This window comes from Diadema antillarum, unplaced genomic scaffold (assembly GCF_040938485.1).
Source record: "Diadema antillarum isolate AM-2024a unplaced genomic scaffold, OU_Dant_1.0 seq00001222_RagTag, whole genome shotgun sequence".
Taxonomy (NCBI): Eukaryota; Metazoa; Echinodermata; class Echinoidea; order Diadematoida; family Diadematidae; genus Diadema; species Diadema antillarum.
Window position 1 is genome coordinate 221,306 of NW_027272012.1, and position 6,000 is coordinate 227,305.

The following is a 6,000-nucleotide window of genomic DNA, read 5'->3' on the forward strand; positions in this document are numbered from 1 at the left end:
TCGTCTTATACTAACCGAATTTGTTACAGATAGTTGTTAAAACAGTATGATCGGTGAAATGTACGCTTTGAATTATCTTTTCTCCAGTTATTTTGGTGAAATGAATTATTAAAGACTTCAACTGAATTGAAACACAATGGTTGAATGTGTGGAGGTGTCCTGGCTGAGTGGGTGAGAGCGCTTGTCTCTGAACAGTGGCGTACCGTGGGTCAAGACAATTGGGGGGGGGGGGCATCTCGTGGAAGAGTATCAGGAGAATGGCATAACGATTAAATGCGAGCGAGATTGAAAATTTTGACATTTTACAGTCCAAAAACTGTCATTTGAAGCTATATCTTTTCGCTTTGGAAATTAAGGGGGCGCACCTAGCAGAACTGCTGGCAATTACTGGCTGCAACATCAGGAGAATGGTATAACGTTTAAATGCGAGCGAGCATGAAAATTTTGACATTTTTTTCACTCCCCAAAATGTCGTTTGTAGCTATATTTTTTCACTTTGGAATTTAAGGGGGTGTACCGGGCGCAACTTCTGGCAATTACTGGCAGCAACATCAGGAGCATGGCATAACTTAAATGCGAGCGAGCTTGAAAATTTCGACATCTTACACTCCCAAAACTGTCGTTTGTAGCTATATCTTTTCGCTTTGGAAATTAAGGGGTGGGGGGGGGGGGGCAACAGGCATATTAACTGCTGGCAATTACTGGCAGCAACATCTGGAGAAAGGCATAACGATCAAATGCGAGTGAGTAAAGCGAGCGAGCTTGGAAATTTTGACATTTTACAGTCCAAAAACTGCCGTTTGTAGCTATATTTTTTCAATTGGAAATTAAAAGGAGGGGGGGGGGGGAGGGCGCACTGGTAGTCAAGGATGTCGCTCTATCTTCATGATTGGGGGAGGTATCACAAGCGAGGGGGCGTCGAAGTGACCAAGCGGGGGAAAGAAGTCCAAAATATGCACTTTAGAGCATCCCCTAATTGTTTGTATTTGTGTGTGTGTGTGTGTGTGTGTGTGTGTGTGTGTGTGTGTGTGTGTTTTATATATGCAAAAGTTAGGAAATAACCCAGTTTAAGTCTTATCATTGGCAATGCAAGGCATTTTAATATAGATTGTTATGTACAAAGCAACACTGCAAAATCAATGATCTAGCTGTGAGATAACGAACCGTAAGGTACAAAGGTGTACATTCTACATCATTTTGCACAACATTGCAGTGACTCTTTTTGCCGTGCGGATGTTACACTGCGCACATCCTGCTTCTATTCAGAATGCCAACCAGGAATCACGCTGAATCACAATCTTTTGTCGGCTCCGGGCTTTTTAAACAATGTTTCACTCTACATACTTCTTTAATTATGATTAAAAGTAATCTTAGAAATATATCTTACTTCTTGATCACCCTTTCATGTCGATTTCAAAAGCAGTTTACCCATCCATGAATTACCTTTTTTTTTTTCTTTTTTTTCTTTTTACCAGCGGATGGGAGGGGGGGGGGACGTGCCCCCATGCCCCCCACCCCCACCCCCACCCCCCGTAGTTACGCCACGGTCTCTGAATGACTTGAGTGTGGTATGATTCGTCGGTTCGAGCCCAATGCCCTAGCCCGACACGTTTGCCCTTCAGCAAGACACTTTATTCACAAATGGGTACTCAGTAGGATGAGAAAGCTTTATGTTGGTTGATCAGCATATGCACGCCTGTAAAATGACTGCGACTGACTGGAATGCTCTCCCAGACTCCAGGCAACCAGGGAGTATTAGTTGGAAATATGATAATGTATCCAGTGACCGCGGGATAATGATAGTCTGTAAAGCACATTGAAGGGCTTTTTACACTTGTGTTTCTTAACCCCGGACTTTCTCTGACCCAGGACTATCGTTAGTCCCGTACCAATTTTTTCAGCTTTTTACACTCGTCAATTAGTCCCGTACTATCTCTTGTCCGGGGCTAAGGAGAAAACTGACCTTTTTACACTCGTATTTCTTAGCCCCAGACTTTCCAAACCACATGAATATTCATAATTACGCTGTGTACTGTACACGTACACGCACGCACCGGCAGCACTTAGATTACCTCGTTTCTGATTTGTCAGTGAGGGTCGGACTTCGTCTCCGTCGCGTAGCCCAGGATTATTTTTTCGTTCTATTTACACTCACTTGCTTGGCACCGCAATTGCGGTGCTAACCCCTGCTATTTTGCAGGGCCAGATAGTACCGTACTATCGGTGGGGCTAGCCCACTTTGGCAAAAACGAGTGTAAACAGAAAGTGGGCTAAGGATAGTCCCGTACCAACGGTGGGGCTAAGGCCCCCCTTAGCCCCACCGTTGGTCCGGGGCTAAGCAAAAATTTACAAGTGTAAAAAGCCCTTGAGATGTTTCTAACAAGTGTGAAATTCGCTGTATAAAAACTAGCTATTATTATTGTTATTACTATTATCATTGTCATACGCGGAAGCACGTACACACAAGGGTTTTAAGCCTTGCCTATCAAAGCATATTACACACAATCCGGTTTCATGTGCTGAAATGATTGCAATATAAAATTAAGAGTTGATTGTTCCTATCATATTCAGGAGCAAACGTGACTCCGCATAAATAAAAACACCAAAATGTCGCTAGACATGAGTTTTTAGTATTAAAGGCCAAGCACAAACTGTAAGAGAGCGGACTCTACACTGCAAAAAGTCCGGTGTTAAATAGTGAACACCGAGCTGGTGATAAATTTCCAAATTTTAAACTGTTTTTGAAGAGTTTCTTAGTAACTGCACTTCTTATTGATTTTTGATTTAAACAAGACGATCAAGAATTTTACATTAAAATACTAAATTTTTGAAAAAATGTGAAAATAAATTTACACCAAAGTAACACCAGATGGTGTGGTCTCTTATTGAAGCTGGACGGGTGTTAAACCATTGATATTAACACCAATAAATATCAAATCAACACCATGTGGTGTCATTTTTGAATTAACACCAGTACAGTGTCAAAATATCACCAGGTACAGTGTCAAATTAACACCACGAAGTGTCAGGTGAACAATTTTCAACACCATCACAGTGCATTTTTAACACCTGTGGGTGTGGTCCTTTATTGAAGTTTGATCGGTGTTAGATTTAACTTAGGACAATGTTTCATAACCTATGTAAATGAAGGAGAGAATGTAAACCTTCTGCCAAAATGTTTAATAAGGAAAGTGGCTTTGAAGTTTGGGGTCTATTTAGGTGCTTGAGCTCACCCAGTATAATGAATGGGACAATAAAGAGGATGCAAAACTCTGCAGCATCCATAATGAAAAGATTATTAGATGAAGCTAAAATTAACACTCATATTCTATATGAATGACTGATACCAATTTTAAATGTATTAGCATTAATAAAGATACAGTTGTATCAAAGTATAAGTGAAGAGTGTGTAAAGGGTTCTTAATCTAGGCCTAAATAAAAAGAAGTTTGTGATAGCAACTGTTCTGAAGAAAGACTACACGCCATATTATTGCATGTCGTCAAGATTCGCTCTTTGCAAAATGACTCATCACCTGATGAAATCGTAGTCTCATTCAGGCTAATCCAGATGTGTATGTTATACTTTTCATTTATCTTTAAAGTGTGTCGTGATCGAGGCCAGTAAAGCGATATAATGCAAAAATATATAGATAGATATAGGTGGATAGATAGATAGATAAATGAAAGAAGTAAATAAATGAATGAATAAATAAATGAATAAATAAATAAATAAGTAATAGAATATATAGTCGAATAGATGGATAGATGGATAAATAAATCGATTGATAAATGAATAAATAAATAGATAGAAAGATAGATAGATAAATAAATAAATAAATAAATAAATAAATAAATAAATAATATCAACGTACTCATGGTCATTTATCAGATCATGTTGATCGTTCTGTTTTCAGGAAACGAGATTTCAATGAGTTTATGTATATAATGTGGGCGGCAACATCAGCTCCGATAAATCAACCGCAAGACAAGAAGAAATCTCAAGTGTGAAGTAAATGTGCCTCATTGTATGTAATGGAATTCAATCGACTAACACGAAACATTATCCGTGCTTCCGTGTTATCTCTACGAGACAGGCTGTGAATTATACCCGCGCGGATACGAAACCGATATGGTCGACTGAAGTGCCGAGAAGCGGAAAGAGAGTTACTAAACGGCTGCAGGAAGAAAGGTAGATTAACTTTCCATATGTTTTTCATTTCCTTTTTGTTTTTCTTGGAATCATGCAATTTTCATCGCATAGGCTGGCTTCATAATTCTTGATAGACTTTCACGTAATTTTTTTTTTGTAAAGTTTTTTTCTTTTTTTTTTCCTGGGGGGGGGGGGGGGGGAGGGTATCAAACCAGTTGGAAGGCAGGTACTAATATTTTATACCGACCCCATTCTCTTAGACATTCTACGAATTCATTTATACCAAGAGGCAGTTTACGCAAACTGTGAGCTGATTAAAAAAAAGTCTTACACTTTCAAAAGAGGGTTTGCGCCTGAACGATGCAGTTCTTACAGTGTAATGACTTGTTACGGAATTACAATTTCCACATTAAGCTTCTAAGTCTTAGAGCAATTTGCTGCTGAAATTATCATCTGATGTCCTCGTTTTATCGGCAATGCTTCATTTCGCTACTTACGTTTTGATTTGATTTGATTTAATTACTGTATTTTCCACAAAGTAAATACATAAACGTAACAAACAATCTTCCTAAAATTTCAGTTCAGTTCAGTTCAGTTCAAATTTATTTCATATTTCCATTTTCTCAATGATGAAATTACAAAATTATTGACAACAAAACAAGAATACAAAATATATACAATCATGTCTTTTGATTGTAGAAGAAAAAGAAAAAAATGTATACGACACAAATGTACATGGTCATATCGTGTGAAAAAGTCACTAGTAAGTATAAAAAATATGATGGAGCCTACCTAAAAGCTCAAGCTTGTAAAACTGTAGGTTCCCGAGTTCATAGGCATATAATTTTACACGGAGAACGGATATGTTTGTCTTGACCAACTAAAATTACACCAGTACAAAAAAATCGATAAGTAATAAATTAATGAACCACATAGATATCGCACAAACCAGACTGCATGCAAATTTCACAGTGTTTGAAAAACAAAAATGCTATATTCTTAAAAGATGTATCGGTACCATGAAATAACTTGAATAACTTGGTGCTGCGGACAAGGACAAAAGACTGGGAGCATAAAAAAGTTGCTAAAAGCTTGGTAGTGTGTATCCATTAAGTATTAACTGTTTTAATTTGCTTTTGAAGGTGAATAAAGATAAGGAAGAAGTGATATCTAGAGGGAGATCATTCCAATATCTGGGTCCAGTAAGTAAATCATAATTGTTTTCTTTGCAAAAATAGTGCTAGTATAACGGGGGAAGGTGATAGGCGTCACTCTGGCGAGTGGGATAACAGTGGATAGAGCGATTCCTTTTGAACATGTGGATAAAAACAGATGGTAAATCTTTAGTTGTTAGTTTATACATGAAAATTCCGAGATTGTAATAAAATAGGTCTGGAATTTTCAGAATTCTGTTTTGATGAAAAAAACAGTTGGTATGAGCAAAATATCCGGCGTGGTTTATGATTCTTATTGCACGCTTTTGAATACGGAGAAGGGAATCTAGTAATGAGTGAATCGCATTTCCCCACGCCAAAATTCCATAATTAAAGTGTGGAGATATTAAACAAGAATATTTACTCTGCAAAATATGAACAGGAAAAAATGTTTGAGGTTATTCAAAATTCCAATGTTTCTAGACAAAATTTTACTTACAAAATTAACATAAGTTTTCCAGGATAATTCTCGGTCAATCCAAAGCCCTAAAAACTTTGTGTTATTAACCTGCTTTAAACATAAATCATTTATTTTGATATCATAATTTATGGAACAACATTCAAAGAATTACTGAATACCATATAATGAGTTTTTTCTATGTTCAAGGATAATTTGTTCGCATAAATCCAGGATTG